Source organism: Palaemon carinicauda, chromosome 28 (genome assembly GCF_036898095.1).
Source record: "Palaemon carinicauda isolate YSFRI2023 chromosome 28, ASM3689809v2, whole genome shotgun sequence".
NCBI classification, from domain to species: Eukaryota; Metazoa; Arthropoda; class Malacostraca; order Decapoda; family Palaemonidae; genus Palaemon; species Palaemon carinicauda.
In genome coordinates this window covers 5663665-5691148 of record NC_090752.1, presented here as the reverse complement: position 1 = coordinate 5691148, position 27484 = coordinate 5663665, and the positions used below count along the sequence as shown (strand labels likewise).

Genomic DNA, 27484 nt, shown 5'->3' with positions numbered 1-27484 from the left:
GAACCATGTGGTCTTCCTTGTGCCATGAGGCCAACCAAAGCCTGTAACAAGTCCTGTCCCTCGTGGCGCCGGCGTGCCGGTGTTGCATTCCTGCTTGCAGTGCCCCTGGGGGAACGTCTTGCTGTGCCCCTGGGTGTGTTGTGATGGCCTCGTCTCAGCATCTTGTAGGTCCTGCTTTGGAACGAGATTCCCTGCGCCATGTAAGCAGGTTAAGACATACTCTGGAACAGTTGATTCCTTTCATGTACAAAGAGTTGATTACAGATCAAGGGATGAGCGGGAACTGACTTGTCTTTTCCTGAACCCCGTGCAAAGAGATACACATAACAGGGAAAACATATCGTACATCAAATTGAACATTCCTACAAATGGTATTATAGATACTCAAATAGATTGATCTTCTGTTCTTTCACTTGGCAGCCATCCATTAAATGAAGAGTATGTTGTAAAATATGGTTGAACTATGAAAATATCTGGGTATTTCAACTGATAAATTTAGGAAGTTTTAACTGTTTCAGAATGTTGAGTAAAAAAGGGAAAAAAATTATGATAATTTTTCGAAAGTGACAACATTATAGCAGATACCAGGACCCATACGGTGACGGGTCGAGTAACGTGAATCGATGGTTGGGCTACGCGGTGTGTGCAGTCAGGTAGATCAGGCATGAAAAGGAAATGGTTGTGGATAAAAATGCCAAATCAGAATATTAAGTCTGTTACCACTTTCTTACATTATTGCGTAGGATATCTTTTATGATGCTTAATCTATAATCTGGTTAGGATTTCAGGATATAAATACTAACAATCCAGTGTAATGCCTCATTCACTACTACTGTACGTAGTCTAGTGGTAAATGTCTCTATATAGATCGAGTTTCATCTTCAATCACAACTGAGGGTGACAAACTCTAGTTTTAGTTGCCTTTATGCATTTTAGAAAGGAGTGAATTAGTCATGCCAGTCCTTAATTGGCTTATTGAATCAAGATGTATTAAAGCATTTATTGGTTGTGTTCGCAAAATGAATGGACCTTATTGAAAATCCCAATTCGGTAAATTTTAACGTGAATCTTGCGAAAGTATTTGCTAAGAAAAGATGTTGAGCTGTTTAGTGAAAAAACTCCCACAAAATGCAAAGAAAAATTTGATATTTTCAATCAACAAATGCAAACTCCAGCATGTGTTATGAATGACAGAGAGTGAGAATTATCTGTAGAAATATGCCTAACAAGTATTTTTTTTCACAATAGTAGAATGTGACTTTGAAAAAGAAATGAGGACATACTAAATGATGAATACCTATAATTCCTCTGGTCATTACTTAAGTTCCTTTAATGATTGGATTATTATTTACTTACGACCAAATAACTAATATGAAAGTCTTGACAGAAGCTTGGTTTCTAACACTAGATACAAACCTTAAGCTATTTACATAGGAGTATTATTTCGGTGATAGCCGAAACCAGTCTTTAAAAGTTTTGCGAGGTGTAACTACCCTCCGCTGGGTAGCGGGGTTAGACCAACCACCCAGCTTACACAAGCACTAGTAAACAAGCTTTCCTTTTTATTTTTGATCGTTAGAGTAAAGACATAGTCTTTCTCTCCTGTCAATCTTTTAACAGATTTGCAACTAAAAGCAACTAGCCTAAAGTAAAAAAGTCCTTTTCCTTTCAGAGCTACCCTCTTTTGGGCTCACAGGTTCCCCATGCAAGGCAAGGAAACAAGAGTTCTTACAGTTGAGCACGTGAAGGGAGCAAGCATACTTCCTAGGGGTTGAATTATCCCCCCGAGAATGAAGGGCAACCTAAAGTGTCTTGTGCCCACTCAACCATTTTGGTCTCCACTTCTGCTCGCCCTGACGTTAGCTCTGCTTCGGTGGGTGGGCATGAGCAGTTGCTGACAAGGATTCCTTAGAGTGATTTGTCAGGTAACCTCTTCGGGTTGAATGTAGAAACGAGCTTAGAGCTTCAGTTACGTTTCACAAGGAACACTCGATGCTGACCTTCAACTTGAACAACTTGGATGGGAAGCATAGAGCGCTGTTGGAAACCTTACCCTATGAGTGAAAGGCACTGTCCACCAGGTGTTGAGCCACTTCTCTTTCGAGGGGGGGTCACTCTCCACCAGGTGTTGGGCGATCATCCCTTACGAAGAAAAGAGCCCCTCCACCAGCCACTATATAGCTATCTCCCCGTTTTCGGGGGAGAATTGCCGACAGGCGTTGGTCACCCTTCCCGTCCACCGGAGTTCCTTCTCCTGGAGGGTTTTCCCCTAGGGGGATTCCTCTGGTGGGAATTGCATTTGTCCATTCCCTGCTCTTGCGTTTCGAAGCAAAACCCTTCGGAGCTTGGCAACGTTAGAAGATTGCTTGCAGTTTCTGCTCTTCACTGCCATAATCTCAGGGAACAAAAAAAAGTCTTGTTTGCAACTTTCCCTTTGGGGTCTTTGCTGCAGATGTGAGGAATGCCGACCACTTGCGGCCGCTGCCTCTCCCATCGACGAGTTTCGAAGGCCTTAACTTTAAGGAGTTATTGCCAACATTTTGCCTTGGGGCACAACAAAGCTCTTAGAACTTTGAGAGGTCAGAGGACCTGCACCTCATGGTTTCAACATCGTACGAGGGAGAAACAGCTAGTCTTCATTAAAGTCCAGAACGTCCTTTTACGTTCTATTCTGCACATATGACGTAAGGCTACTCTCCAACTTCCTTGTAGGGGTCAGGATGAGCATAAGTTTTCGCCGTGAAGTCATGAACAGTGTTGCGTAAGACTCCTCACTACGAGACTTCATCTAGATGCACATGCGCTATACACTTTGTCTAGAACATGGGTGAACGTAACGTCATCGACAGAAGGGTGTGCTACTCAGGCAGGACACAGAACTCGGGTTACTGTTGCCTCTAGTGCGGGCTACTTCACAAGTGCATGCTACTTAGATTACATGCAGAGCTTCAGCTTTCTCGCATTACCTGTATCCATCCTTACAGTTAAGAGTCAATCCTCTCCTCACCAGCACTTGCAAACACTGGCCTACGCTCGCCAGCATTCACTAGGAAAGCGTTCGCTAATTGCCAACGCTTTCTAGTGTATTGTCTCGTGAAGAAGAAAGAGGCTATAGCTTCCTGCTTTGCTAGGCAGGTTGGACAAAACAAGGCACTCACTTTAAGGAATGCACTAGTGTTGGAGACTAACTCTGTTCCTGCAGAAGGACATTGACATAACAATGTAGGAGTGGAAGAAGACAACCCAGGACTCCTTCATTCATCAGTCAGTAATATCTAAATAAAACTCCTGCATTACCCAGGACCAGAACAGCGGTTCCAGTCACTTCCGTTTTTAGGAAGGATGTGGACAACACACTGTCCTTGCGGCCCCATTTTTTCCAGTCCAAGAGTGGGGTGTGGAGGAAGGAGGAGAAGGTGGTGACATTGAGATCAGCATTCCCATACTGCAGTTGTTCTGTTCAGGGTGATGTCTATCAAGGTGTTGGGCAATGTGGCAGCACCACAGAGGCAACAAATTGAAGATAGAAGTACTCCAGGATAGATACCACCTTTTGTTCATCGATTATTCCTCCCCTAGTTCGGACAAATAACCTTTGGAGTTATCATCCTGGCCCCCCGAAAGCCATCACCCTAGAGGCAGAGATGAGGAAGATGGTAAAGAACATACTAGAAATTGTACAGAATGATTCTCCAGATTCTTACAGTCCTCTTTTCATAGTAGAGAAGTCAACTGGGATGGGAGCCCGGTCATCAATCTCTCCCCTTTGAAAGAGTTTGTTCCCAAACTCCCTTCAAGATGCAGACAGCTAGCACCGTACAAGCTACCGTCAGAAAAAGGAAGCACTCATGCTATCTGCAGATCTGAAAGATACATGCTTTCGGATCCCCATCCAATGGGCATACAGAAAGTACTTCTGCTTTGTTGTTGGGGGAGTAGATGCAATTTTCAACACTCGTAGAGTTTTGGGTGCGCACAAATGGGATTCGTCTGCTGAACTACTTGAACGACTGGTTGAATCCGTCTTTCACCAAGAAGCAGTTACTTCAAGATTGAGATGGATGTCTTTCCTTTTGCCACAATCTGGGAATCATGATCAATCAGGAAAAGCCCAGGCTCACGTCCATGCAGAGTATGGGGTACCTGGGTATGCTGATGAATATTGCAGAAGAGAGCCTTTCTCTAAGACGGCTGCATAAGCGGACTCGAGGAGGTTGTGCGACCATTTCTTCAAGGTACTTATGGCTTTACAGTGGCCATTTCTTCTAGGACATCTCTCTTCATCAAAGAAGCTTTTGCCTCATGGGCAACTCCAACAATGAACGCTTCATTGGTTTCTGAAGCATCATTGGACAGTAGCCATTGACCCCCCTTAACGTCTGTTTTTTGTGGAACGAGAATTGGTGGTTGAACGACTAGAACCTCATTTAGGGAACTACACTAGACCTCCAGAGATGCTGGGGTTGACAGGTGCATCCAAGGAGTAATGGGGCATACGCCTGAGGAACCGGACCGCCTCAGAATGTCTGTAGAAGAAAAGCGTCTGCATATCACCTGATCGAAATGCAAGCTGCGCTTCTCGCGTTGCAAGCTTTCAAACTGAGTTGGATGGGGTATTTGATGTAGTTGCTGAGCGACAACACTACCATAGTGGACTACCTCTACAAGCAAGGAGACACTTTTTCAAAATCCCCTTTACAATTTTGCAAAGCAATCACTGTTTCAAAAGTCCCTTTGCTAGTTTGCAAAGCAGGCACTGTTTCAAAAGTCCTTTTGCTAGTTTGCAAATCAGACACTGTTTCAAAAGTCCACTTGCAAGTTTACAAAGCAGGCACTGTTTCACATTTGTCTTTATGAGTTTGCAAAGCATGCTTCCCTTTGTGAATTGGCAAAGCAAGCAGTGTCAAAATCCCCTTTGTGAGTTCGCAAAGCAACTACTGTTTCAAAAGTCCCTTTGCTAGTTTGCAAAGCAAGCACTGTTTTAAAAGTCCCTTTGCTAGTTTGCAAATCAGACAGTTTCAAAAGTCCATTTGTAAGTTTACAAAGCAGGCACTGTTTCACAAGTCTCTTTGTGAGTTTGCAAAACATGCATATTTTCAAAAGAACCTTTGTGAGTTTGCAAAGTAACCACTGTTTCAAAAATCCCTTTGCCAGTTTGCAAAACAAGCACTGTTTCAAAAGCCTCTTTGCCAGTTTGCAAAGCAGACACTATTTCAAAAGTCCCCTTGCCAGTTTGCAAAGCAGACACTTATTTCAAAAGTCCCTTTGCCAGATTGCAAAGCAGACACTATTTCAAAAGTCCCTTTGCCAGATTGCAAAGCAGACACTATTTTAAAAGTCCCTTTGCCAGTTTGCAAAGCAGACACTGTTTCAAAAGTCCCTTTGCCTGTTTGCAAAGCAGACACTGTTTCAAAAGTCCCTTTGCCAGTTTGCAAAGCAGACACTGTTTCAAAAGTCCCTTTGCCAGTTTGCAAAGCAGACACTTTCAAAAGTCCCTTTGCGAGTTTGTAAAGCATGCACAGTTTCAAAAGTCCCTTTTTGAGTTGGCAAAGCAAGCACAGTGTCAAAAGCCTCTTTGTGAGTTTGCAAAGCAAGCAGTTTCAAAAGTCCCTTTGCCAGTTTGCTAAGTAGGCATTGTTTGAAAATTCCCTTTGTGAGTTTGCAAAGCAAACAAAATTTGAAAAGTCCCTTTGCAAGTTGGCAAAGCAAGCTCTGTTTCAAAAGTCTCTTTGCAAGTTTGCAAAGCAGGCACTTTACAAAATTCCTTTGGGAGTTTTTAAAGCAGGCACTTTCCAAAATTCCTTTGGGAGTTTGCAAACCAAGTACAGTTTCAAAAGTCCTGTTGGAAGTTGGCAAAGCAGGTGAACACTTGGACATTCAACAATGTAGTAGAGCTATCATTGAGGTTCATTGTGTGCTAGTGGAATGTACTAACCAATACTCAGATGCCAGAGACAAGCAGTAGGAGTGTAGTGGTCCCTGCATCCACAAGTAGCAGAAAGTCTTCTTGCTCTTTAGGTTTCACCATCGATAGATCTGTTAATCACGCTGCTGAAGAAATGGGTCCCGGTATTCTGCTCGCCAGTTCCAGATCCATCAGCGTTGTTAGAAGACGCCTTGCAACACCTCTTCGTGAACTTTGGCACATGCACCTTTCCTCCTTTCTGTCTGATTCTACCGGGGATCAACAGATTGTTGACAATAAATTTCAGGATGCCCTTGGTGGCTCCCAGGTGGCCACATGCCAAATGGTATTCACATCTTCTGATGCATAATGTCCAGGTAGTGTGAGAACTACCCTAATGGCCCAACCTTGCCAGTCAGCTCCATCTGCAGAGGAACCACAACCAAGTGGGATCCCTGCCACTTCAAAAATTTGTGATTTTACCATCATTTTCTGTATCAATGAATAAAAGGCAAGATCCCTCTCTTCCTTTGAAGATACCTGCATGTTCTCTTTTGTCATTGTGTACGGATAAACATAAATAAAACTCAAATAAAAGGAATTAATAAAAAAATTAGCCATCATAATGTTTTGCAGGCTTAAACTGGGTGAGAGTTTTATAGAAACTTGCTCGGTTCCATTTATCTCAGTCCATACAGGTTCTTTCAGGTTGTTTGACCTTTGAATTTCAGTTCGATCTCGGCCAGAAAACCTTTTAGAATTTTGTTCAGTCACCAAATTGTTCAAGTTCTGGGGTGTTCGTTCTTTTGAGTTATTGCTGTATTTCTATAACTGTAATACATTAACTTTACTTTTATTATTATTATTAAAAGCCAAAGTGCAACCCTAGTTGGAAAATCTAATTGTTTCAATCTCTAGGGTCCCAAAATGATGCAAAAGAAACTGCTAAGTAACAATAATGAACAATTTGATTATGTAAGACAAGGATAACAATAAGAATATGAACGACTGTAAACTGAGAAGAGGGCAGCAGTGATGATTTAAAAGAAAAAAAAATAGAAAAGGTTAAGGTAAAGGAAAAAGCAATCTCTTGTAAACTACCTGGTTTTCTTGTCCCTTCTATTAAGCCAGTGCAAGGTACCATTGAAAAATAACAAGAAGAAACAAAAATTTACTGAAAATTGGGCTTGTGTGTATCCTCTAGCAAGATATTCTAACCTAAAATTGAAGGCTATGGCACCATTCCAAGACTAAAAGACATTAGTTTGATTTCAGAGTGCACATCTAGGATAACTGCCTACCATAGCTAGCATAATCTCTTGTACCCTTTCTATGTGAACAAATAGCCACTGAAAAGTAGCTTCCAACTTAATAGACAGTGAAAGTTTTAGTATCCATGTTATTGTCTGAAAAATTAGGAAAGTGGAGAATATGAAAGGAATATTCCAGACTGCTTGGTGCGTTAGTAAAGATGGAGCCGTTCAGACAGACTGGACAGTCCTTAAGGGATATTATAACACACTAGTGGTAATATACCATTGGGTGGCTGGGACCTTGATCAACCTGGTAACTACTTTATTGTATTTTTCTCTTTATTTTATATACTGTATCTTGTAATTATGTACAATAGTGCATTAATTTGAAAATATGTTGCTATTCCAGGATGAGTTCCATTGTCATCTCCGTTTTATGCGCCAAGGTTTGGGGCTAAGGCTAATGCTGGCCCGAATGATAATGGGACTCAATTTTTCTTCACACTTGGTGCCTGCCCAGATCTTCAAAACAAGCATACAATATTTAGTAAGGTAACTGGTGATACTATTTACAATTTACCAAGATTTGAGGAAAGTGAAATTAGAAAGGTTAGTGCTCAAAGGTATTTCATGCTACTCTATTGTCTTTGACATTATTAAATTTACTTTTTGTTCCTACGTGTATACAAGCCTTTTGTCCGTTAAATAGGAAGATGTTTTCAGTACAAGCTGTAATGGATGTTAAATTCGTTAGCGAGGTAGTTAACGACCGGTTGTGAGCATGGGCAAGAAGCTCAGCCTCTCCATCTGTTGGAAGGTCTTCGCTTAAATTTTAAACCACAAGTACGGATGTCCTGTTGCGCCATTAAAGAAACTTTATTTTCTTTTTCTTTCAGGAGGTAAATTCTGGCTGCTCATTGTTTTTTTTGATAAATATGAAGCAGGAGATTTGTACTTGCTGGGTAAAGGGTGGATGTGTAAACTGGCTGTAAATCTACTCTCTGCGCTTCTTTTACGGGGCATCATTGTTCGCAATCATCCGTGTGTGCTGAGTATAGGTCGTGGCCTCCTATGCAGTGGTGAGCATATGTCTTGAGAGGGAGGAAAAGAGCTAAGCCTTCTCCGGGGTTTGTCTTGGCAACGTCTTAAGAGGACACCGAATGTCTGATCCTGGCCTCCTTGGAAAGGCAGTTACTACAGGATTGAGACTGGATTCTCACGATTTGTCACAATCTGGTATTTGTGATAAACTGCGAAAAGTTGAATTTCTTACCCAAGATGAGGTTGAAGTACTTGGCATGCTGATAAAAACGGGAGCAGCGAGAGTCTTTCCATCAGACTATCGCATTAGCAAGCTTAGGAAGGTTGTGCGACTGTTTCTGTTTTAGGCAGAAAACCTAGCTCAGTGCTGGCAGTGTTTTCTCGGACATCTTTCCTCGCTGGAGAAACTCGTTCCACAATGGGGCTTCCACCATAGGATCACTGGTCAGCTATCAGGGATGGGGGATCCCTGGTTCTTTTCTGTTCTAGTAATGTCTGGTGTTCCTCAGGATAGTGTTCTTAACCCATTACTTTTCTTGCTATTTACATGTGTGTAGTTTGGCCTAGAAAACAAGCTCATACATGCAGATGATGCTACTCTGCTTTAAATCCTTCACCTGAAATTAGATTTGGGATTCCTGTATCCTGTAACAGAAATCTAGCTAAAATTAGTAGGGAATAAGTTGAAACCTAACAAAACTCAAAGAATGATTTTAAGTACTGTACTAGGCCAAGGACAATGGCTCCTCAACATCTAGATCGCTGCATTGATAATGTTTCTCTAACTAAATTTACGTAAAACTTGAAAATTTTAAGCGTGATTCTTTATTACAAATTTACTTTTGAGTGACACATTCTATCTGTTTCTTTTTGAATTACACAAAAAATTGGCTTATTGAGAAAGTCTTAAGATTTTTTGGGATTAATTTATTCTGAAGAAATTTTTCTTCTTTCTTCTACCTTGTTTTTTAAGTATTGTTCTCCTGTCAGATCTTCAGCTGCTAATTCTCATCTTAATCTGATAGACAAAAACTTAGTGCATTAAATTATTATAACTGATTTTGATATTAATTTCTGGCACGGTCATTCAGTTAGTTCTTTGTGCATGTTGCATAAGATTTTTCATAATTCTGAACATCCCTTCCATTCATATCTTCCCAGACAGTACTATCCTGTTAGTAATACTAGGTATGCAGTTAATTCTAATAGTCAGGCCTTCTCCATCATAAGGCTCAATACTACACAGTATTCTAGAAGTTTTATTCCAACTATGACCAAGTTGCAGAATGAGCTTCATAATCAGGTAATTGAGTCGGTGGAACTTCAAAAGCTCAAACTTGTAGCGAATGTTTTTATGTTGAAGCGGTTGATATATATCCATAGTTTATATATGAAAGATCTGTTTTTAATGTTGTTGTTCTTAAAATATTGTTTTAATTATTTATTACATATCTTTAAGTTTATTAGTCTTGGCAAAACTTTTAAATAGGTATGCTGAAGGAAATCGTCTATTCCCTATTTTGCAGCAGTTTTCCTCTCACTTGGAATATGTGATGCCCTTCATACAATTAATAAGGCTATGCAGAAATCCCTAATTGATTGGTTGGTTAGTTTGTATGACTGACCTTGATTTCTGTGTTGGCTTTGATGGTGTCAATCATGAAGCTGTTTATAAACTGAAAAGTTTGAGCAATAAAGTCTTTTCTTAGCATCTTTATCGAATCTTTAATTAATAGATTGCAAATAGTTGTTGTTGAGTACCATAGTGACTTGGAATGTAATATCTGGTGTTCCTTATGGTAGCATTCTCATCTCATTACTTTTCATAATCTATATGAATTTGTGGTTTGGCCTTAAAAAAAATTAGTTGCAAATGCAAGTGGTGATACTCATTTTTCATCAATTCCATCTCCTGTATGTAGATCTGTAGTTGATGAATACTTTAATAGGGGACTTGGCTAAAATTAATGCTTAGTGAAATTACGGATGATAAAGTTAAACTTTGATAAAACTCAGGTCTTTTCATTGACTCTTTGTCTGTATAAAACTCCTTAGATTCTAGGTGTTATTCTTGATTGAAAATTTACATTCTGGAAACACATCTAGTCTGTTTCTTTTTCAATTGTAAATCATTAGCCTATTAAGAGTTTTTATTAACGATTTTGGTGATGAGTCTATCCTGATATGATTTTTTTAATTGTACCATATTTAGAATATTGTTGTCATTTCTGGTCGTCAGCTGGCCGACTCATCTCAATTTGTTGTACAAAATGCAGTTTATTAAATTTCTTATCCCTCTTTCTCTTGCTTCCACTCTTATCACAAATGACCACTCACATCCTGAAAGAAACGGAAATTAGACAGTTTAAATTTCAGGAGCTGTCAGCGCATCCGTACATGACAGCAGGTGAAACGAAAGTGAGGTTTCTCTGACTGGAAAGGGGGCAGGGTTCTTCACTCCCCACCCTATCCTGTTTAAAGGTTTAAAGGTCGCTCATGAATGGCAGAGCCAAGGGATGGTGACATTGCCCTATCAAGCAGGAAAATGCCCTAGAGACCGAACATATTTTATATAATCAGCACCCAAGCCCCCCTCTCGCCATGCAATGGCTGCTGATGGCTCAGCAGATTGACCTATAGGCTCCCCCAAACCCCCTATCCTTAGCTCACAAGGATGGTGAGGTTACAGCGACCAAAGGAACTAACGAGTTCGAGCAGGACTCGAACCCCAGACTGGCAATCACCAGGCAAGGACGCTACCACCTGGCCACAACAACCATGTTGTGTAGTTGCCTGTTCTCCATACTGAAATGATATTCCTAATGAAAGGTCGAGGGTTTGTATGTCTCATAGGAACAAATGGATACCATTATTATTGGTATTATTGTACTAGCTAAGCTAGTTGGAAAAGCAGAATGGTAAAACCTTTTGACATAGTCATTCAGTTCATTTTGTATGATGCATAAATTTTTTAACTTCTGACCATCCTTTGTATTTAGATATCCCCAGACTGTAACATTATTTACATATTACACCATTAGGTATGCAGTTAATTCTAACAGTCTTGCCTTCTCCGTTGTAGAGCTTAATACTATGCTGTATTCTTCAAGTTTTTTCCAGCTATGCAGATTGTGAAATGATCTTCCTAATTTGGTAGATGAATCAGTAGAACTACATGAAATCAGACTTATTGGTAATACCTTTCTGTTTAAAAAGTTGATGTCTCGTTTCATAGTTTATATGATTTGGCTATTTAATTTGGCTACTGATCCTAATATAGTGTATTTTATAATTTTAAACATCTGACTTACCCAGTAGTTATATATATAGCTTAAGTCCCTGACATCATGGCAGAAATTTCAAAACTCGCAGCAATCGTCGATTGGGTAGCCAGGTGTACCACCAGTGCGCCCTCTATCCAGGTACCTGGAACCATTCCAGTCATTCCTCAGATCTTCCCTGCCGCCGCACCGGCGACATCGTTGGATTTTTCACTCGCTGTAACCTGTATAATTGCAGTTATCTTGGTGATGTACAATTTAGTTTTGGCTTTCGCTCGTTTCGATTTGCTTTTGGATTTTCTTGAACCACTATTGAATTTTGTTATTTTGACCCTTGCTCGTTTGATCTCTCTTTAAAATATTCAAAATGTCTGACTCTTCTTTAACTTTTAGAAGGTGTGTGAAAGGTTGTAAGACCCGGCTTGCTAAAGCCTCTGTTGATCCCCACTCCATTTGTGTAAAATGTAGAGGTAAAGTTTGTGAGTTGGTTGATCGTTGCGATGAATGTGTTATTTTGTCTGAGAGTGAGTGGTTGGAATATGACCACTACACTCGTAAGCTTAAGAGGGATAGGATTAGAAGGAGTAAGAGTCTATCTCGTTCTTCTAGAGATTATTCCCCTTCCCGTGTCAACGAACCTAATCCTTCCCCTGTAGTGGTAGTTCCAGATCCTACTACTGTTACTACTGATGAACCAACTCTAAAGTGGCCATTCAAGCCCTGGGCGTGAGAGTTGAGTCGCTCGCAGCGGACAGAACCAAGTTAATGTCCAATGTTAAAGAATTAAAGAGTGCTAGTGTCAGTGCTAAAAGTGCAGTGAATATAAATAGTGCAGTGGAGGGTGCGTCTGCTCGGACCTATTGTTCTCCTAGTCATAGACCTCTTCCAAGCTCCCCAACACCTGTGAGAAGGAATGTCGAACAGCGAAAGGAAACGAGAGGCGTTAGCGCCCGAGCAGACGTCCCCTCGCGCGTACCTGTTGACGCTTCACAGGACGCTTGCCCTCGCCATGGGAAAGGTGAGGTGAAAGTGTGTTCATCCCCATCGGATGACGCAGCGCCCAGACGGGGCTGTCGTCTCACATCCAGACCTCTGAAGAGGAAGATTGACTCTGTCGATCAGTGTCGTATCATGACGCCTCAGGCTCCTGGTTGCAGTCATTGGAGCAGTCCAGAGCATTTTCCTTCCTTCCAAGAAGGCTCTCCTGCCAAGCGCCCTTTTTCGTCGGTAAGAGATGAAAGGATGTCGGAAGCTGTCAAGCGTCCAGCCCCACCAGTTGCAAGACAGTTTTCTGAGACTGGCATGACCTCGGTACATGCTCCTCCTCCTCCTTCAGATTGGTTTTCGTCCCCTGGACGCTCTGCGCTTTCCTTGAGCGACGTAGAAAGCGAGCTTGTGGTAGAAGCAATGTCTCCTGTTTTGCCACAAGAAGTTGACCCTAATTTTAGTATACTGCAAGATATGCAGCAGAAACTCTCTTCTCTCATGCAAGTCTATCAGCCTGCAGACAACAAGAGAGTGGCTCGCCAAGACCCCGAGCGTCAGGATTCTTCACATCTTGACATCAAGCGTCAGAAGGCTAAAAGTCGAGAGGTCCTTGACGACGGGCAGCTTTCCAAGCGTCGAGAGAGTGGTAGTCATGACGCCGAGAGTCAAGCAGTTAGACTTGATGCCGAGCGGCATAATGAGGTACCTCTTACTAAGCGTTGAGAGACTGGTCCGCATGACGCCGAGCGTAAGAGCCTCGGACGTCGTGAAGACGCTAGTCGAGCCGAGTGTCAAGATCGCGAAGGTCTTGGTTCCGATTGTAATGATCGCGACCGTCATAGTTCCAAGTGTCAAGCGTTGGGACAATGTGATGCCAGGCGTGATGATCTTGGACCCATTGACGCCAGAAGTCAGGACCTTAAGGAGTTGACTCCTAGAAAACAAGACGTCTCTACCTCGGTTAGAGACTTGTCAGAGGAAGGGATCGACGATCACCTTTCCCCTACTGATCTTTTAGAGAAAGTCTCGGAAGGAGAAGATCCTAAGACCCTTCATCCTTCGGTTGACTTGAAAAAACTCGTGAGAGTTTTTACTGAAGAGTTTCCGAATTATTTTGTGCCTGCTGCTCCTCGTTCCCCGCCTTCAGAGTTTACGCTTGGGAAGGCGTCAAAGGAATCTCTGTTTACAAAGATGGTGCTGTCTCGATCATCTAAGAGAGCTTTGAGGATGATGGGAGACTGGATGCAATCTAAGAAGGACCAGGGAAAGACTGTTTTCTCTTTTCCCCCGGCTAGATTGGCCTCCAGATCTAGTGTTTGGTACGAGACGGGAGAAGTTCTCAGCTTGGGAGTTCCTGCCTCTGCCCAAGGAAACTTTTCGAGTCTGGTAGACGCTCCTCGTCGGACGGTCATGAGAAGGACCAAAATACTCTGGTCAACGTCGGAGCTTGATCATCTTCTCAAAGGCGTCTTCAGAGCTTTCGAGGTATTCAATTTCCTTGACTGGACTCTGGGAGCCTTGGGGAAAAAGGTTTCTGCCTTGAAGGATGTGGACACTGAAAGTCTCATCCACATTATGTCATGCATGAATAAAGCCTTAAGAGACTGATCCAATGAGTTGGCGGCCCTTTTCTCGGCGGGTGTTCTTAAGAAAAGAGCCCAAATGTGTTCTTTTCTGTCCATTAGCGTTACACCCATTCAGAAGTCAGAATTGCTGTACGGACCTCTTCTTCCTCTCATTTTCCTCAAGAGTTGGTCAGAGAGGTCTCTTCCGCTTTAACCCAAAAGGCCACACAGGATTTGGTGTCAAAAACAGCAAGGAAGGTTCTGCCTACTTCCTTCACTAGCCGTAAGCCTAAGGAAGAAGCTCCATTCCCTCAGTTTTCGCAGCCCTTTCGAGGGAAAACTTTCAGTAGGGGTAGTTCCAGACCTGAGGGAAGGAGAGCAAGGAGAATAGTATCCAAACCAGGGCGAAGCAGAGTCTGACTGCATTCGCCTTCAGACAGCAGTAGGAGCCAGACTAAACAACTTCTGGTGAGCTTGGGAGAAGAGAGGAGCAAACTTTTGGTCCGTACAATTACTGAAGGAGGGATACAAAATCACTTTCATAGGGAAACCTCCTTTAGTAATAGCTCCGATAGATCTCTGCCAGATACAGAGAGGAGTTAAAGAGGCAGGCTATGCAACTCCAAATGTCTCTCTTGTTGGAGAAGGAGGCAATGGAGAGGGTGTGAGATTTGCGGTCACCAGGTTTCTACATACGCTTATTCCCAGTTCCCAAGAACTCGGGGGGGTGGGGGTGGGGGGGGGGGGATGGAGACCAGTCTTGGACGTAAGTGCTCTCAACGCCTTCGTTCAGAAGACAAAGTTCTCCATGGAGACATCAAAGTCAGTCCTAGCAGCAGTAAGAAAGGATGACTGGATGGTCTCTTTAGACCTCCAGGATGCTTACTTCCACATTCCCATTCATCCGAGCTTCAAGCATTACCTGAGGTTCGTTTACAAGGAGGAAGTTTTCCAGTTTCGGGCCCTTTGTTTCGGCCTCAGCACCGCCCCTCAAATATTTACGAAGCTGATATTAAATGTAGCAAGCATACTGCATTCAAGAGGTATCAGAGCCTCCCTGTATATGGACGACTGGCTACTCAGAGCTCATTCCTACAATCGCTGCCTGGAGGATCTACAGATGACGTTGAGGCTATCAGAAGAACTGGGTCTTCTAATAAACAGAGACAAGTCTCAACTGACACCATCCCAAAAGATCCTTTATTTGGGGATGGAGATTCGGAGTCGAAGTTTTTCGGGCTTTTCCGTCAGCCTCAAGGACGGAGCAAGCCCTTTTGAAACTTCATTCCTTTCTAGAGAAACAGAAGTGTTCTGTGAGAAAGTGGAGGAGTCTGCTGGGAACCCTCTCCTTGTTGGAGCAGTTTGTCTCCCTGGGAAGACTGAATCTTCGCCCTCTTCAGTTCCACCTCAATCTTCATTGGGATAAGGAAAAGGAACTAGAGTCAAAATGCATCCCCATTACGGAATCCGTAAAAAGTTGCCTTCAGTGGTGGAACGACCCGGTCAAACTTCAAGAAGGTCTCTCCCTGGAACGGAGGAACCCAGACCTTGTGTTGTGTTCCGACGCCTCAGACTCGGGGTGGGGAGCAACACTGGGCAAGTTGGAGATCTCGGGACAAAAGATCAGGAGAGCCTCCACATCAACCAGAAGGAGCTGTTGGCAGTCCTGTTGGCCCTCAAAGGCTTCGAAGGGTCAGTATTGAACAGAGTGGTGCAGGTCAACGCCGACAACACTACAGCCTTGGCCTACATAGCCAAACAAGGTGGAACCCACTCAAGGTCCCTTTATGAGACTGCAAGAGTTCTTCTTTACTGGGCAAAAGACAAGAATGTAACCCTTGTAACAAGGTTTATTCAGGGGGAAAAGAACGTGATGGCAGACAGTCTCAGCAGGAGGGGTCAAGTTCTGTCCACGGAATGGACACTTCGTCAAGAGGTCTGCAAGATCATGTGGCGGATTTGGGGTCGTCCTTGTATAGACCTGTTCGCAACCTTGAAGACTAGAGGTTGGAGAGACACTGCTCCCCAGTGCCAGATCTCGAAGCAGTCCACATAGACGCTTTCCTTTTAGACTGGTCCTACCTGGGCGTGTATGCATTCCCTCCGTTCAAGATTGTGCACAAAGTGATGCAAAAATGTGTCACACAAGGGAACCAGATTGACTCTAGTGGCCCCTTTTTGGCCCTCAAGAGAGTGGTTCACAGAGGTACTAGAATGGCTGGTGGACACCCCGAGAAGACTTCCATTAAGCGTAGATCTACTCAAACAACCCCACTTGGAAAGGTACCATCAGAACATCCAAGCTCTACATCTAACTGCCTTCAGACTATCGAAAAACTCACAAGAGCTAGCGGCTTTTCGAAGGAGGCAGCAAGGGCTATTGGTAGAGCAAGGAGGACTTCTACCATCAAAGTTTACCAATCCAAGTGGGAGGTTTTTAGAGAATGGTGCAGAGTCAACTCTGTTTCCTCGTCCAGTACCTCTATGACTCAGATTGCTGACTTCTTGTTATACCTTATAAGGAAACGTAGGTTTTCATCTTCTACCATCAAGGGATACAGGAGCATGTTAGCGGCTATCTTCAGGCATAGGAACTTGGACCTTTCTAATAGTAAAGACCTACAGGATTTTCTCAAATCCTTTGAAACATCTAAGGAACGGCACCAGGAATCACCAGCTTGGAATCTGGATATAGTCCTGAAGTTCCTAATGAGTGACAGGTTTGAGCCCTTGCACTCGGCTTCGTTTAAGGACCTCACTATGAAGACACTCTTTTTGGTCAGTCTGGCGACAGCTGAAAGGGTCCGTGAGATTCATGCCTTTAACAAGAACATATGCTTTAGAGATAACAAAGTTATCTGCTCCTTGCAGCTAGGCTTTCTTGCCAAGAACGAACGCCCTTCTCAACCCTGGCCGAAGGCATTTGAGATTCCGAACCTTTTGGATGTGGTTGGTGAGGAATTGGAGAAGGTCCTGTGCCCAGTAAGAGCCCTGAAGTTCTACCTGGAAAGAATGAAAGAGTTATGAGACAAGTCAGAAGCTCTTTGTTGCTCGGTCAAGAAGCCTTCGTTACAGATGTCGAAGAATACACTATCTTTCTTCATCAGGCTCTTAATAAAAGAGGCTCATTCACATTGTAGTGAGGCAGACCTCAAGCTTTTGAAAGTCTCAAGACACATGAAGTTAGAGCTGTAGCAACTTCTGTAGCCTTCAAGCAGAATAGGTCTTTACAAAGCATTATGGACACAACCTTTTGGAGGAGTAAATCTGTGTTCGCCTCACATTATTTGAAACGTGTCCAGACTCTTTATGAGGACTGCTACACTCTGGGACCATTCGTGGCAGCGAGTGCAGTAGTGGGGGAAGGATCTACTACTACATTCGCGTAACCTAATACACTTTTCTTCTCTTGGAACTTTTTGTATTTTTATGGTTGTTTGTGGAGATTGGGCGCCAGTCTTCCACAATCATTGATTTTAGTCAGGTGGTCAGTTTATTCCTTGAGAATGCCTGGAACAAGGGTATTGGAGGAGGTCCTGTCACATAGAGGTACAGTATTTACACCGGTTTGACAGCTCCTAGAGATCTTCAGCCCCCTGGGTGGATCGCTGGATCTCGTAAGGAAAGCGGACATAATGAGGCAGGAATTCATTGAAGTCGGCTTCCTTATCAGGTACGAACCCTTAAGCTTGTTTTTTAACTCTTTAAGTAAATTCCAACAATGTTGGCTGTCTCTGACCCTCCATCAAAGGTGTCAATCAGCTATATATATAACTACCGGGTAAGTCAGATGTTTAAAAATGATATTTACATAATAAAATAAATTTTTGAACATAATTACCCGGTAGTTATATATAATTTAATTCCCACCCTCCTCCCCTCTAGAGACCTAAGGGCATGGAAGATCTGAGGAATAACTGGGAATGGTTCCAGGAACCTGGGTAGAGGGTGCACTGGTGGTACACCTGGCTACCCAATCGGCGATTGCCGCGAGTTTTGAAATTTCTGCCGTGACGTCAGGGACTTGAGCTATATATATAACTACTGAGTATGTTCAAAAATTTATTTTAAATATTTAACTTAACCGGTGAATATATAATAACTGCAACTCTGTTGCTCGACAGACACATACATAAAAACTCGCCAGCGATCGCTATACAGGTTGCGGGTGTGCCCACCAGCGCCAACTGTCGGCCAGATACCACTCTCGATGTAAACAAAACCTCAATTTCTTCTCTGTCGACGTGACGACAAGACGTACTTTACTCACTGTTGAACCTGGAGTTTTTCCCATCATATTTGGTGAAGTACTTTAATTTGGTTTGAGCTTTCGCAGTACAGGTGTTTTTCTTCAAATAAATCCTTGAACTCTTTTGAATCGGATTAATTGTTGATGACTTAGATCGTTTTTTGGAATTTTCCCTTGACTAATTCAAAATGGCTGACCCTTCTCAAGTTCCCAAGTTCAGAAAATGTAATGCTAGGGACTGTCATAGGCGTCTTCCAAAGGCTTCTCTCGACCCTCACACTGTTTGTTCCAATTGTCGGGGTAAAACCTGTCAATTGGAAGATCGGTGTGAGGAATGCGTGGGCCTTTCGGAATTCGATTTTATCGAATTTGATAAATATACACGCAGACTAGAGAGAGATAGGGTAAGGAGAAGTTCTTCTAGGTCGGTAGATTTTTCCTCTCCACATGCCCCTGAACCTATTCCTTCCCCTGTAGTGGTTGTTCCTAACCCCCCTCCTAGCACTCAGGAACCGTCGATGGCAGACATGATGCGTGCTATTCATGCCTTGGGGGAGAGAGTTGAGTCTTTAGCAAGTGACCGAAATCAACTCATGGCGGACGTAAAGGAACTCAAGTGCCAAAGTGCCACGAAGGATAGTGTCAAAGTGCCTAGTGTTACGCAAAGTGTTGTGAACAGTGTTGCGCTCGAGGGTTCGTCTGTTCGTGCCTGTCGTCCTCCTAGTCCGGGACCTCTTGCAAGCTCCCAAGCCCAGGGGAGAAGCAATGTCGTACGACTCATGGGTTCGAGAGGCCTTGATCAGCGATCAGACGTTCCCTCTAAGGTATCAGGCGTATCTCCCCAAGATCGCCCCTACCTAAGTAAGACGAGAGAGCCCATTTTTACCTCGTCGTCCGAAGGTGTTTCTCGTAAGAAACCTTGGACCAAGGTCTCCAGACCTTTAAAGCGTAAGTCGGTCCCTTCAGGACAAGTCCAACGTCCCGGATGTAGCCACTGGGACAGTTCGGACCCGTTGCCGTCATCTGATGACTGCTCGCCGTCTAAGAGAGGCAAAGTTGTGCCGTCTCATTCGTTAACCCCGTCTGTTACCGCACCTGCTTCCGTAGACCCTAAATGGGTGTTACTGCAAGACATGCAGTCCAAGCTTGCGTCCTTGATGGAGGACTACAACGCTGAGAAGGTTACCGTTGAACCTACGAGCCTTCAGCCATCCAAGCGTTCTGTTGTGCGTCCTGTTGACATGGATGTAGCTTTCTCGCGTCAACCAGTTGGGGTGGTACCTCCACCGATGCGACCCAGTGTGGATTTCCAGCCGCACGTTGACGTTAGGCAATGCACTGATGCGTTTGGTGACGTTCAGGACGTTCATCAACCATCAGAGTTGACTTGTTTTGACGCGGTGCGTCAACCTCCGCAACCCGGTATGGTGTTGACTGCACAACCCAGATGGTCTAAACAGTCTCGGGTGGACGCTGTGCGTCCTCGCGCACCTGTTATTGTTGACAGTTCCCAGACTGTTCAGCAGTTCCAGGACGCTGCGTCCGGCTCCGTCACGTATGCACCTGTGCGACCGGACTCTGCGAGTCAAACGTTGCCTACTCCGTTGCCGTTTTCTCATCAGTTATCGGATGAGGAACAGTCAGATGAGGACGTTGCTGAACCACAGCATGAGGATCAACCTTCAGAACTAGATGAGCCTAAAGCAGTTCAACCATCCTTGGACTTTAGAAAAGTCATGGCTGTTTTTAAAGAGTTGTTCCCTGACCACTTTATTTCTGTGGCTCCTCGTTCGCCGCCGTCAGAGTTTGTCTTAGGCGTTCCTGCTACCATGCCTGCCTTTACTAAACTCGTTCTCTCTCGCTCATCCAAGAGAGCTTTACGGATGTTAGGCAATTGGTTAGAGACCAAGAGGAGTTTAGGGAAGACAGCATTTGCCTTCCCCCCATCTAAACTCTCATCTAGATCGAGCGTCTGGTATGCCACGGGAGAAGTTCTCGGCTTGGGAGTTCCTGCCTCTGCCCAGGGCGACTTCTCAAGTCTTGTAGACTCTCCCCGCCGCCTTGCCATGAGACGCTCGAAGATTTGTTGGTCACCCTCGGACCTGGACCACCTTCTCAAAGGCATTTTTAGGGCGTGTGAAGTCTTTAACTTCCTGGACTGGTGTCTAGGAGCCCTGAGTAGGAAGATCTCTTCTGCCGATAGGGATGTTTCCTTACTCATTATGTCCTGCATGGACAAGGCCGTCCGTGATGGGTCCAACGAGCTTGCCACTTCATTCACGTCCGGAGTCCTTAAGAAACGAGAGTCTCTGTGCTCGTTTCTGTCAGCAGGAGTGACGCCATGCCAAAGATCCGAGCTTCTCTTTGCGCCCTTGTCTAAGTGCTTGTTTCCTGAAGTCTTGGTTAAGGAAATTGCCTTGTCTTTAGTGCAGAAGGACACCCACGATCTAGTTGCGTCCTCGGCTCGCAAAGCTCCCCCTTTGCCTGCCTTGTCTGCCAGACCTAGGATGGACACGCCTGCGTCCAGGTTTATCCCGCCCTTTCGTGGCAGAGCCTCCAGCAGGGGAGGTGCTCGTGCCGAAGGGAAGAGAGGGAAGAGGAAAGGATCCAAGTCCTCTAAGGGCAGAGTCTGACTGCCCGCAACTTCAGACAGCAGTAGGTGCCAGACTCAAGAACTTCTGGCAAGCCTGGGAGAAGAGAGGCGCAGATCAACAATCTGTGAGGTTGCTCAGAGAGGGGTACAAAATCCCTTTTGTACGCAGACCTCCTCTAGCGACATCCCCCATCGATCTCTCTCCCAGGTACCGAGAGGAAGAAAAGAGACGAGCCCTGAAACTGGAAGTGTCTCTTTTGCTAGAGAAGGGAGCGGTGGTCAAAGTCTCGGACCTTCAATCACCGGGGTTTTTACAACCGTCTCTTCCTAGTATCAAAGAAGACAGGAGGTTGGAGACCGGTGCTAGACGTCAGTGCTCTGAATGTCTTTTTCACAAAGACGAAGTTTACCATGGAGACCACAAAGTCAGTCCTAGCAGCGGTCAGAAAGGAAGACTGGATGGTCTCTCTAGACCTAAGGGACGCCTACTTCCACATCCCCATTCACTCAGACTCCCAACCTTTTCTGAGATTCGTCTTCGACGATGTGGTGTACCAGTTTCGGGCCCTGTGCTTTGGCCTAAGCACAGCTCCTCTCGTGTTTACGTGTTTAGATGCCTTCCTCCTAGATTGGTCACATCTAGACCTTTACGCATTCCCACCATTCAAGATTGTCAACAAGGTACTGCAGAAATTCGCCTCTCACGAAGGGACAAGGTTGACGTTAGTTGCTCCCCTCTGGCCCGCGAGAGAATGGTTCACCGAGGTACTTCGATGGTTAGTAGACGTTCCCAGAAGTCTTCCTCTAAGAGTAGACCTTCTACGTCAGCCACACGTAAAGAAGGTACACCAAAGCCTCCACGCTCTTCGTCTGACTGCCTTCAGACTATCGAAAGACTCTCGAGAGCTAGAGGCTTTTCGAAGGAGGCAGCCAGTGCGATTGCTAGAGCAAGGAGAGCGTCTACCATTAGAGTCTACCAATCGAAGTGGGAAGTCTTCCGAGACTGGTGCAAGTCAGTTTCCGTATCCTCGACCAGTACCTCTGTAGCCCAAATAGCTGATTTTCTCTTATACCTGAGAAAAGTACGATCCCTTTCAGCTCCTACTATCAAGGGCTACAGAAGCATGTTGGCCTCGGTCTTCCGGCATAGAGGCTTAGATCTTTCCAACAATAAAGATCTGCAAGACCTCCTTAAGTCTTTCGAGACCTCTAAGGAGCGTCGTTTGGCTACACCTGGGTGGAATTTAGACGTGGTCCTAAGATTCCTCATGTCAGACAGGTTTGAGCCTTTACAGTCAGCCTCCCTGAAAGATCTCACTCTTAAGACTCTTTTCCTGGTATGCTTAGCCTCGGCTAAAAGAGTCAGTGAGCTTCATGCCTTCAGCAAGAACATCGGGTTTTCGTCAGAAAAAGCTACTTGTTCTCTGCAGCTTGGTTTCCTAGCCAAAAATGAGCTACCTTCTCGTCCTTGGCCTAAATCTTTCGATATTCCTAGCTTATCGGAGATCGTAGGCAATGAACTAGAAAGAGTCTTATGCCCTGTTAGAGCTCTTAAGTTCTACTTAGCTCGTACTAAACCTTTACGAGGCCAATCTGAAGCGTTATGGTGTTCGGTTAAGAAACCATCCTTGCCTATGTCAAAGAATGCTTTGTCATATTTTATCAGATTGTTAATACGAGAAGCTCATTCACACTTGAGTGAGGAAGACCGATCTTTGCTTAAGGTTAAGACGCACGAGGTTAGAGCTGTAGCAACTTCCGTGGCCTTTAAGCAAAATAGATCTCTGCAAAGTATAATGGACGCAACCTATTGGAGAAGCAAGTCAGTGTTCGCGTCATTTTACTTGAAAGATGTCCAGTCTCTTTACGAGAACTGCTACACACTGGGACCATTCGTAGCAGCGAGTGCAGTAGTGGGTGAGGGCTCAACCACTACAATTCCCTAATTCCATATCCTTTTAATCTGTCTCTTGAAATGTTTTAATGTTGTTTTTATGGGTTGTCCGGAAGGCTAAGAAGCCTTTCGCATCGTGGTTGATTTGGCGGGTGGTCAAAGTCATTTCTTGAGAGCGCCCAGATAAGGGGTTTGATGAGGTCCTGTTGTATGGGTTGCAGCCCTTGATACTTCAGCTCCTGGGGGTCTGTCAGCATCCTAAGAGGATCGCTGGGCTCCGTAAGGAAGACGTACTTACAAGGCAGAGTAATCGTCTAAGTCGACTTCCTTACCAGGTACCTATTTATTTTGGTTTTGTTATATTGATAACTGTCAAAATGAAATAGAAAACTCTTAGCTTATACGATGTAAACATAATTAACTCTGGTCTCTACCCACCTCCTTGGGTGTGAATCAGCTATTATATATTCACTGGCTAAGTTAAATATTTAAAGATGATATTTTAATTATAAAATAAATTTTTGAATATACTTACCCGGTGAATATATAAATTAAACGACCCTCCCTTCCTCCCCAATAGAGACGCAGTGGGATGGGAAGAAATTGAGGTTTTGTTTACATCGAGAGTGGTATCTGGCCGACAGTTGGCGCTGGTGGGCACACCCGCAACCTGTATAGCGATCGCTGGCGAGTTTTTATGTATGTGTCTGTCGAGCAACAGAGTTGCAGTTATTATATATTCACCGGGTAAGTATATTCAAAAATTTATTTTATAATTAAAATATCATTTTTATAAAAATATAATTTTATTAATAACTAATTTTTCATTGATAGTTTGTTAGTTACTTCTCCGTTTACTTTCTACTCAGGGCCCTTTTCCCTGTTGGATTGGAGCTCTTGAGCTGGTAGTATTCTGCTTATCCAATACCTTCTTATTTGTTTGAGCCCTTCTGCTCATAGCATTCTGCTTTTCAAATTCCTTTTTTTCCTGTTGGACCCTTTGGCTCTTAGCATTCTGCTTTTTGAATTCCAACCCATTAGGCTTATAGCATTCTGCCAGTACAATAATAATAATAACACCGTAATACCTTGTTTTATGATTGCTGCAACTCGGAATACGAAGAAACGTGTTTACGAGCATTGTGTCGGTCTGCGAGCTTATTTAATTTTTTTGTTGAAAAGTACTGACAAGACCAGCATGCAATGCCGCAGAAAACAATCTCGCAGTACCCTCATACTACCCGTGCAGTGTTCATAATTTTAACACAGTTTTGTTTCACTTGGGTCACATCCCCCTTCCTGCTCAGACCATGAGTCTTTCACTCTCTCTCTGCAGTACTTGTACCTGCACCACCTAACGTTATCTTGCGAGTTCCTTTAGCAGTTTTCTTTTGTGAAGTTGTAATTGCTATTGGTCACGTAAAGTTAACAGTATTAATAGTATACAGTATAGCATCTAGGCAATGACCCCAAGATGATCAAGAAAGAAAGTTAGGTGGTGATGACTTGACGAGCTGAAAAAGAAATGATAAAGAAGCAAGATAAAGGTATGTGTGGCAGCCCTAGCAATAAATGCACATCATATAACATATAATTCTCAAGAAAAGGAAGAAATCAAAGTAATTAATGCTACCAAATGGGTGCTTACTTTGATGAAAAATGGGCAAATAATCTTGGTAACATAAAAAACTAGCTTTTGCTTCTCATATGGTTGAATGAATAGTTATAAGAAGATACAATATCGGAGAACATCTTTTGAGAAAAGGTAAACTTTTTGTATAATGACCTTTTGAAAAATGAGCCAGCTAAGTCAGCAGACCAAGACAAAGGAACATTTCAAAGCAAAGTTTTACATGGTACAGCAAGGGTTCTCTGGAAGAAGAGGCACAGTAGAACCTTCATTACTGCAGAAAAGAAGCCAATGAACAGTCTAAAGCCCATTTAAGACAGTCTAACCTTGCTGTTCTGTGCCAATGCCAGCAGGTATGGTAAGATAAAAAACCTCTCTTGGCGTACCACTCTGAGAATCCAGGAGCCTTTAAAAAGTACAAGGTGCAGAAGAAGCAACTGAATGTCCTGTGGAGGTCAAACAACAAGATTGGGTGACCTGCATTTTGTTTGTGGAATGGGTCCATTGAGGTTTTGGATCCTGCGGTAAAAAAGTATGATATTTCATGGATTCTGGTAAGCAAGCATTGTAGATCCTTTGGTGTTCTGCTAATAAGGACAGGATCATCAGCATACTCTGGGTTAGCTAATTTCCTATTACCAATCCAGCCCAATCCTTCTCCACCATCTCAAACTGTTCTAGGTATTACAAAATCCATGAGGAGGATAAAAAACATAGGTGACAACACATTTAGTGAAATATTTATTTGTATTCATTTCCGATGTTAGGGGTTATAATTTATTCTTCAAATAACATTACAAACCTTTAAAAATCAGTGTATATTTTTATGGACGGGTGAAAACCAATGAGTGAATTTAGTTTTATTTCTTATAAGAAAAATTGTTTTAAGAACATTTCGGGTTGGGAACTCGCTTCTGGAATGGATCAAACTCTTAAATGGAGGTACTACTGTACAAGGCTGTAAGACCTGAAAAAGTTCACTGTAAAGGAAAGGAACCATTGATTAACTTCCTAGTTACTCTTCAAAAAGAGCAGCACATACACATTATTTTTGATGCTATATATAGGGACTCCCCTCACTAATATAAAAGGATATGAACTCTGCTGCTTGATCTTAAATAGGGACAATAAAATAGACACTCTGCTTGGAGAACTTTCAGTTGAAAGGTTCTTGTGCCTTAAATATCAGATTTACAAAGTGAGTAATCTCCTTCAATATCAGAATTAAGATATTTTTGCACACAACCAAGGAGGTATATCGTATGGAAGAGTAACATTTTGGGACTAATCAACTTGAGCAAGATATAGCCAAAGCTTTTAGTTTTCTCACTTTGCCCTTACTGTTCAGTTAACTACAGTGTCACCTAAATTGGTGCCTTGTCTTGTGACATTACTCGGCGAAACTGTAAAGGAAAGGTATTTGTACATATCTTCTTCTGAATGTCCTGTGGAGGTCAAACAACAAGGATTGGGTGACCTGCATTTTGTTTGTGGAATGGGTCCATTGAGGTTTTGGATCCTGCGGTAAAAAAGCATGATATTTCATGCATTCTGGTAAGCAAGCATTGTAGATCCTTTGGTGTTCTGCTAATAAGGACAGGATCATCAGCATACTCTGGGTTAGCTAATTTCCTATTACCAATCCAGCCCAATCCTTCTCCACCATCTCAAACTGTTCTAGGTATTACAAAATCCATGAGGAGGATAAAAAACATAGGTGACAACACATTTAGTGAAATATTTATTTGTATTCATTTCCGATGTTAGGGGTTATAATTTATTCTTCAAATAACATTACAAACCTTTAAAAATCAGTGTATATTTTTATGGACGGGTGAAAACCAATGAGTGAATTTAGTTTTATTTCTTATAAGAAAAATTGTTTTAAGAACATTTCGGGTTGGGAACTCGCTAATGGAATGGATCAAACTCTTAAATGGAGGTACTACTGTACAAGGCTGTAAGACCTGAAAAAGTTCACTGTAAAGGAAAGGAACCATTGATTAACTTCCTAGTTACTCTTCAAAAAGAGCAGCACATACATTATTTTTGATGCTATATATAGGGACTCCCCTCACTAATATAAAAGGATATGAACTCTGCTGCTTGATCTTAAATAGGGACAATAAAATAGACACTGCTTGGAGAACTTTCAGTTGAAAGGTTCTTGTGCCTTAAATATCAGATTTACAAAGTGAGTAATCTCCTTCAATATCAGAATTAAGATATTTTTGCACACAACCAAGGAGGTATATCGTATGGAAGAGTAACATTTTGGGACTAATCAACTTGAGCAAGATATAGCCAAAGCTTTTAGTTTTCTCACTTTGCCCTTACTGTTCAGTTAACTACAGTGTCACCTAAATTGGTGCCTTGTCTTGTGACATTACTCGGCGAAACTGTAAAGGAAAGGTATTTGTACATATCTTCTTCACATGCTGTACACTATTTTTTGGGCTCAAGCCATGTCGTCCTGATGGAAGTTCCTATAAGTAGCTTCCTAAGGGATATATGTACAACAGTGATATTCCCAGAGAATTTTACCTTTAGATCTCCAGAATTCTAACTCCTGGCGCGAATATCCTTAAATTTTCTCTCAACGATATCGCATAATATCAGAGGACGTATTCTTGACACACCACATAGAAATCTGCACCCCTAATAGCGTTTACACTTCGAGGGGGAAAGTGGCAGAATAGAAGGGGAGCCGTCAAAAGGTTACCCTAGTTCTCATACTACTATTGAGTATCACAACAGCGCCATATCCAAGATGGTGGACATTTCCTAATTTTGTAGCAAATTCACACGGTGGTGTTCCCTGTTGATCTGACAGTTTTGATCGATTTTCAAGGATGATTATTATGCAATTTCCAGCTTCTTTCGCCTCTGGAAAGTTGAGTATTGAATCTTTACAATATGTGTATTTTAGTTCCTGTCTCACAGTGAAATTAGAGTAATTTATTGTGATTAGGAGCTAGGCCTGGTACCGGAGGCGCCATGGGCGCTGTCGTTCGTTGGGCATGTGTTATTTAGTTAGAACGACATTCCCGGTTTTTAAATAGCATTAATAATTTAATTATGAAACC

The 27484-nt window shown here is 43.1% G+C and overlaps 1 long non-coding RNA gene across 1 annotated transcript in view; it reads left to right on the top strand.

The window, feature by feature from the left end:
* The window catches only part of LOC137621438 (uncharacterized), a 65020-nt gene that overhangs the window by 7830 nt on the left and 29706 nt on the right, over positions 1–27484 (top strand). The window contains exon 2 of the long non-coding RNA XR_011040233.1: positions 7568–7767. This is a non-coding gene — a long non-coding RNA (uncharacterized lncRNA). The remainder of the gene's footprint in view (positions 1–7567; positions 7768–27484) is intronic.